At 48.9% G+C, this 7,500-nt stretch overlaps 1 long non-coding RNA gene across 1 annotated transcript in view; it reads right to left on the bottom strand.

Annotated features, from left to right (window-relative positions):
• LOC135101247 (uncharacterized) overlaps positions 1–7,500 on the bottom strand; it is a 36,925-nt gene that overhangs the window by 16,066 nt on the left and 13,359 nt on the right. Inside the window, exon 2 of the long non-coding RNA XR_010269176.1 lies at positions 2,201–2,290. This is a non-coding gene — a long non-coding RNA (uncharacterized LOC135101247). The remainder of the gene's footprint in view (positions 1–2,200; positions 2,291–7,500) is intronic.

The following is a 7,500-nucleotide window of genomic DNA, read 5'->3' as shown; positions in this document are numbered from 1 at the left end:
GCTCACAGACGAAGGGGATGAGGAGGAGGAGAAGGAGGAAGAGGAGGAGGAGGATTGGGTATGTGGGGAGGGCAAGAACGGAAAGGATCAGAGGAGGAGGAAAAGGAGAGAGAGGAGGAGGAGAAATCGGGAAGGAGTATACGAAGAGAAAGATGAGGAGAACGGTAGAGAAAGTGCAAGAAGTGAGGGAGAAGAGGTGAGGAGAGGGAGGGTAAGAGATGAAAGGAGAAGAGGAAGAGAGGGAGGATAGAAGGAAAGAGAAAATGAGAAAACAGGAGTGAGAATAGGAGAAAAAAAATATATATACCCCAAAAAACAAGGATGTGTGGGAGGAGGAGGAGGAGGAGGAGGAGGAGGAAGATTATGGAGGTGGAGTCATAAGATCAGGGACAAGAGACAAAGACAGTGATAAAGATGACAAGGAAGAACAAACAGTAGATAAAAAGCAAGACTTGATTATGAGGGGGTGGAGAAAGAGAGGGGGAAAGAGAGGATGGTGAGGATGATGGCACGAGAGGAAGAGGAGGAGGAGGAGGAGGAGGAGGAGGAGGAGGAGGAGGAGGAGGAGGAGGAGGAGGAGGAGGAGGAGGAGGCGTGCAGTGTTTCGTGTTGCGCTGGTGGGCAGGCAAACGAGAAAATATTGGAAGACACCAGGGAGAAGAAAATCAATAACAGGAACCGAGAGGAAAATGACAAAAGGGAAAAGAGAGAGAGAGAGAGAGAGAGAGAGAGAGAGAGAGAGAGAGAGAGAGAGAGAGAGAGAGAGAGAGAGAGAGAGAGAGAGAGAAGGGGGGCCGAAAAAACTCGTGTCTCCATGTAAAACTACAGGAAAGAAAAAAAAAGAGAAAAAAGTAATAAAAAGAAAAAAAAAACACGTAGACGAACGAAAAAAAAAAAAGATAAACGAAAGAATACACAAAACTAACCAAACAAGGGAGATAAATAAATAAAGCATAAACAAAACCCGAAAGAAATCAAAGGAAAAAACGAAAAAAAAAAAAATAATAATAATAATAAAAAAAATCGACAAAAAACAATGAAAAAAAAAGAAACTCATGTTCACAAGAAGCGAAACGAAAATAAAGAAAAACGTACAGAAAGAAATAAAAACAGAAAGAAATAAAGAAAGAAAACCTATACCAATAAAGAAAACTGAAGTATATTTGAGATGAAAAGAGAGAGAGAGAGAGAGAGAGAGAGAGAGAGAGAGAGAGAGAGAGAGAGAGAGAGAGAGAGAGAGAGAGAGAGAGAGAAAAATGGAAAAAACAACAAAGGTGGCAACCATGAATTCTGTCAGAGCGGACACCTGACAACACTGCAACATCCAGGGAACGTAAACATGGCAACGCCGCAAATTAGCAAAACCTGCTACAATATAGACAGGAAAACTCCTTTTCTGCCTCCCGTCCTGTCCTCTCCCCTTCCATTATGGCGCTGAGAGAGAGAGAGAGAGAGAGAGAGAGAGAGAGAGAGAGAGAGAGAGAGAGAGAGAGAGAGAGAGAGAGAGAGAGAGAGAGAGAGAGAGAGAGAGAGAGAGAGAGAGAGTTAGAGTTACAAAAAAAAGGAAATTAAAATAAGCTTGTAAGTAAGAGGAGGAAACAGAGAAAGATCAAGCGCTAATTGCAGAGTTAAAGGAGGAGGAGGAGGAGGAGGAGGAGGAGGAGGAGGAGGAGGAGGAGGAGGAGGAGGAGGAGGAGGAGGAGGCGGGAGAGGACAAGGAAGAGAAAAATTATACGTAGCAGGAACAAGAGGCCGACGTGGAGGAGAAAGATCAGAAAGAGGACGAGGAGGAGGAGGAGGAAGAGGGCGAAGATGCGATGAGAAAGACGGGACGGAGGAGGAGAAGGAGGAGGAAGAGATGAAGAGGTGGAGGAAAAGGACTGAACGGAGGAGAAAGATGAAGATGTGGAGGAAAACGATTGAAGAGAAGAGGAGGAGGAGGAGGAGGAGGAGGAGGAGGAGGAGGAGGAGGAGGAGGAGGAGGAGGAGGAGGAAACTGAGGGTCGAGGCTGTTTTCTCTGACCTCAGGCAAGATAGAGGTGAAAAGAAAGAAGAGGAAACAAGAATGGAGAGAGAGAGAGAGAGAGAGAGAGAGAGAGAGAGAGAGAGAGAGAGAGAGAGAGAGAGAGAGAGAGAGAGAGAGAGAGAGAGAGAGAGAGAGAGAAAATTACAAGGACTATTAGCTAAATGGTTAACTAACCTCATAATGAGACGCCAGTGTGTCCGCTACTGTTGCGTCACCCTCCACCATGCTGTCCTCTTCCACCCTCCACCGCGTCGCCGCCTCCACCTGCGAGAGAGAGAGAGAGAGAGAGAGAGAGAGAGAGAGAGAGAGAGAGAGAGAGAGAGAGAGAGAGAGAGAGAGAGAGAGAGAGAGAGAGAGAGAGAGAGAGAGAGAATAAATCAATGTAAGAAATGCAGGGCTTGTTTAATCCTATGCTAAAACCTTCACTGATCCTTGTCACCCCAAAATTTTTCACTTTCACTTCACTCACCACCACCACCACTACTATTACCTCTCTTCCTCCTCCTCCTCCTCCTCCTCCTCCTCCTCAGCACCTGCGTATCTCCCACAGCGCCCGCCATGTTGCCCTTCCTCTTTCTCCTCCTCATCCACTTCTCTCCCCCCTCCCCCCATAAAACACAGCCAGTTGAAAACAGCGAAATGGTGAACACAGAAGCAGCGGCCATTGTGACTGAGGCTCATATTTTTTTGCTGCTACAAAGGTCCTGTGTTTGGGATGACGTGAGGGAGGGCCATGAGGAGGAGGAGGAGGAGGAGGAGGAGGAGGAGGAGGAGGAGGAGGAGGAGGAGGAGGAGGAGGAAGGGAAAAAGACGAAGACGAGGTGCAAGAGAAGGTGGAGGATAGGAAGTGGACAAGGAGAAACAGTAGCAGTGGGAGGAAGAGAAGGAAGACAAAGAAGAAATAGACGAAGAAGTGAAAGAGGAGGAAAGGCACGAAATGGAGGAGAACAGTAACAGTAGGAGGAGGAAGAGGAGGAAGCCAGAAATAGTTAGAAAGGATAGAGAAGATAAGAAAAATGAAGGAGAAAGAAGAGAAACGATAATAATACGAGAGTGAAGAATATGAATGGAGAGAGAGAGAGAGAGAGAGAGAGAGAGAGAGAGAGAGAGAGAGAGAGAGAGAGAGAGAGAGAGAGAGAGAGAGAGAGAGAGAGAGAGAGAGAGGGGTAGCGGTGGTGGCAGTTACTGATAGAAGCTAATAGATAAATTGAGGGTCAGACCAAGGCTACCACTAAGATGAAGGCCAGATTGTGAACTGCTGCTGATAACACAGTGCACGGTGCGGTAAATACCCTGCTGCACACACACACACACACACACACACACACACACACACACACACACACACACAAAAGTACATACGTTAAATACCAACGTACATACTTCACATACAAGCAGGGAATGGAATGACTGACTGACTAACACACACACACACACACACACACACACACACACACACACACACACTTGGAGTAAAACTGACACATACATGTACGTATTCTGAAGACTTCCTACGTGTACACGGTCTGGAGGCGTGCCAGCCGCGCACATACAGAGCCACAGTGCCTCTCTCTCTCTCTCTCTCTCTCTCTCTCTCTCTCTCTCTCTCTCTCTCTCTCTCTCTCTCTCTCTCTCTCTGTCAGCATTTAGACTCCAGTACCCGTCTGTCTGTCCGTCTGTCCGTCTGCGCGCCCGGCTGGTCGTCGCCGCCGGGACAAACAAAGACGGCACGGCCACGCACTTCAGATCACAAGTTACGTTTCCGCCATTTGCGACGACGTGTCTGGGAGAGGGAGGCAGGGGAGGGGGAGGCCGAGGGAGACGAACGGGAGTGGAGCGTGGAGGGGAAAGTGGGGAAGAGGAAAAATTAAAGAGGAAGCAATGTTAGAGGATGGGGAGAAATCAAAGAGGGGAGGGACGAAGGGAGAGAGAGAGAGAGAGAGAGAGAGAGAGAGAGAGAGAGAGAGAGAGAGAGAGAGAGAGAGAGAGAGAGAGAGAGAGACGCAACATCAAGAAAGACGAAAAGTCACTGTATTGGGGGGGGAGAGAGAGAGAGAGAGAGAGAGAGAGAGAGAGAGAGAGAGAGAGAGAGAGAGAGAGAGAGAGAGAGAGAGAGAGAGAGAGAGAGAGAGAGAGAGAGAGAGAGAGAGAGAGAGAGAGAGAGAGAGAGAGAGAGAGAGAAAATGACTGTAACTGAATACAATATTGCAAACAGTATGTGTAACTGTGCATACGTATCATTAACTAGAAAAAAAAATGGTTGTCTTGAATGGAGGCACAAAAAGATAAAAAAAAAAAAAATAAATAAATAAATAAAAAAAAAAAAAACTATTCCGTTGTTTCATGATTTCACCATTTTCATTTTTTTCCCCAACAAATGATTAGTTCCCTGCTTCCTCACATCACCTGGTGGACGCAACATACCAATTAAGGCACACTGGATCATATTGTGCATTCACGTTCAGCTGTAATCAGGTGTATAGTGTAGTTAGTAGTCAGTGTTCTCGTGATTGCAGTAGCAGTAGTGATGATGATGACGACTCCGTGTTGGTTGGTTGAGTTCAGCTGAGTGCAGGTGGTAGCGGTGATGGTGATTATGATGGTGATTAGCCGATGAGATGGTGTGTGGGTGTTGAAAAAGGAGGTGGTGCATGTTGGTGTTGATGAACAGGTGTTGATATTAAGGTAGTGATAATGAGGTGATCATGCAGGTAATGGTGCTCAATTGGTAGTTATGAACAGGTGGTGGTGGCGGTGGTGGTGGCGGAAACAGATGCTAATTCTGACTATAACTAGTGAACAGGTCCTGGGAGAGGGACACGATCGGTAACTGGTGAGAGTGAGAGGGTGCTGAAAGGGGAATTGACTGGTGACTGTGACTGTGAACAAGTATGAACATGGGGAGTAATAGGTGACAACAGGTGATGGTGGTGATGAGGTGTGCGAGGTGCTGGAGGGATGGAGTGGTGAGGGACTACTGTGGGTGGTTGATGGTGGGGTTGAGTGGAGGAGGAGGTGGTGGTGAGGCGGTGCAGGAGGCTTGTTTGCTGATGGTGAAGATTGATGTGATGGTTAGGTTAGGTTAGACAGTGGCAATGGTAGTAGAGTGCTGGTTGGCTAGTGGTGGGTGTGGTGGTGAAGGTTGAGGTGATGGTTAGGTTAGTGGTAATGGTAGTAGTGGTGTACAGGAGACTGAGGTAATGGAGAAGTATTTAGGTTAGATTAGACAGTAGTTAGGTTAGGTTAGACAGTAGTTAGTGGTAAAGAGTAGAGGGTTGGCTGGATGATGATGATGATGATGATGATGATGATGGTGGTGGTGGTGGTGGTGGTGGTAAGTAACGGTGTGCAGGAGGAGGATGAGGTCCGGAAACTCTTCGTTAAACATTGTTCCCTCTTGAGTTAATGAAAATGAATTTCCGCTCTGGACTATTGAAGTTAGTGAGTGGTGATGGTGACTGGCAGTTTCGTAAGTGGCGGTAGTGGAGGCGGTGGTGATGGTGGTGGTGACTGGTGGCGATGGTGATGGAGACGGAAGTATAAACATGCTTAGTATTTAGTTATGTAGTTGAAGGTGACGCTTAGAGTGTGATGGTGATGAATGATGGTGGTGAGTGATGGTCCTAGGTGATGGTGATGTGATGTTGTGCCTCCACCGAAGTATTGAGGAAGAAAAGGAGGATGTACTGAGAGAGAGAGAGAGAGAGAGAGAGAGAGAGAGAGAGAGAGAGAGAGAGAGAGAGAGAGAGAGAGAGAGAGAGAGAGAGAGAGAGAGAGATGGTGGTGCTAATGAGGATGATACGAACGGTGGTTGTGATGAAGATAGGTGGATGGATATGTAGTGGAGGGAGAAGTGGAGGGGGAGGAAGAAGAAGTTGATGCTGCTGAGAGGTGCTTGAACACGTTACAAGGGCAGCCGTGTTACGAGGCTTAGTGTGTGTGTGTGTGTGTGTGTGTGTGTGTGTGTGTGTGTGTGTGTGAGCGGTGAAGCGGAGGTGGGTCACTGTAGCGTGGCGAGCGAACGTCCCTGAGGCAGCGCTGGTGAGAGGAGAGAGAGAGGGGGAGAGAGTATAGGTGAGGGGAGAGTAGGAGTGCAATAGCGAATGGAACGGGAGGAGGGAGGAGGGGCGTGAAGGAGACATGATGGAAGGGAGAGGAATGGAAAGGGAGGGAAGAGGGATGCTGCTCTCCTCTCCTCCACGCATCGCCCTCAGCCATAGTACTGCATCCGAAGGTGACGCGCCATTATAAATTTGGGAGGACGGTAAAGCGATTCCTGAAGCGCGGCGTCACCAGAGGTCGTGCTCGCCGCTCTTGCCGTTGCTCCTCCTCCTCCTCGTCCCTCTAGTGATGCACACAGCCGCGCCGAGTGACACCTAATTACCTCCCCGACGCTATTCAGACTCTCTCCGGCCATATTCAACCTCCCCAACATTAATACGTCTTGGAAAACAAAGAAAAATCGAAATCCGTCCCTAGACAAAAGAGAAGCGGATGAATAAACAGCGAGAAAGACGCGGGAGGCTAAAGAGAATCGATCGGGCAGTGTTGGGTGCAGCGGGCGGGAGGGAGAACCACTCGGCGGGGTGGGTGGGTGGGGGTGGATGGGTGGGAGGCAGGGAGCCAAGGGACAGGGTTCAGAAGGCAGCTTGGATCCTAAGGGACTCGAGGACGCAGGGGATTCTCAAGGATGTCAGGGGAGGCTCAAGGATGCGTCCCATGCTTAGGGTGCCCCATGTGAAGGACACAACGACAGACTCCCACTCGATCTCCTCCAACACCTTCTCGTGCTCCTTCTCGTCGTAGTGCCAACGGTGCCCACTTCAGTCTCATTCGAGCACTGTGGTTAATCTCATGACGCGGTGGTTAATCTTGTGACGCCCACAGTTCGATCCCCGCGCCCGTGTTTACCAGAGTGTGGGAGGCAGACCGTATCATCGTAGCACGCACGTAATTGGCTGAGACAGATGATGCTCGCCGCGTCACAACCAATCCCAGTGGGGGACCGCGGCGCTGCCAGGCGTATGATGACTCTCCCTTTCATGCCAAAGCTACATTACCCTGCCAAGGCTTTCCGGATGTTGCCAAATAACAAAAAAAGTAAAGGACAGTTGGAAACCACCCGTGAAAAAAGTGACGAATTGAACTCCAAATATGCACAAATTGGAGGTTGTTGGGAGCACGTCGGGCGCCCCGTGCACACCAAACCGCCCCGCCGCAGCGCTGACAGCCTCACCCGGTGATGGCTAGGGCATAATAGCTGTTGACAGTTAAAAACAGTTATTGGCAGCTATTATATAACTTAGAAAAAAAGGCGGGCAATAACAGCCAAATTCCCCACACGTGACAGGCACTACAGATATTGCCGGCTAAATATCGAGGGAGGGAGGCTGTACAGACGTATAAACACATCGCGGCGCTGCACGCTTTGTGATAACTAGGAGTGCTTCAGCCGCGGCGTGGCGGGGACAGGG

This window comes from Scylla paramamosain, chromosome 6, assembly GCF_035594125.1.
Source record: "Scylla paramamosain isolate STU-SP2022 chromosome 6, ASM3559412v1, whole genome shotgun sequence".
In the NCBI taxonomy this organism is placed as follows: Eukaryota; Metazoa; Arthropoda; class Malacostraca; order Decapoda; family Portunidae; genus Scylla; species Scylla paramamosain.
This window is presented reverse-complemented; position numbering and strand designations above follow the sequence as displayed.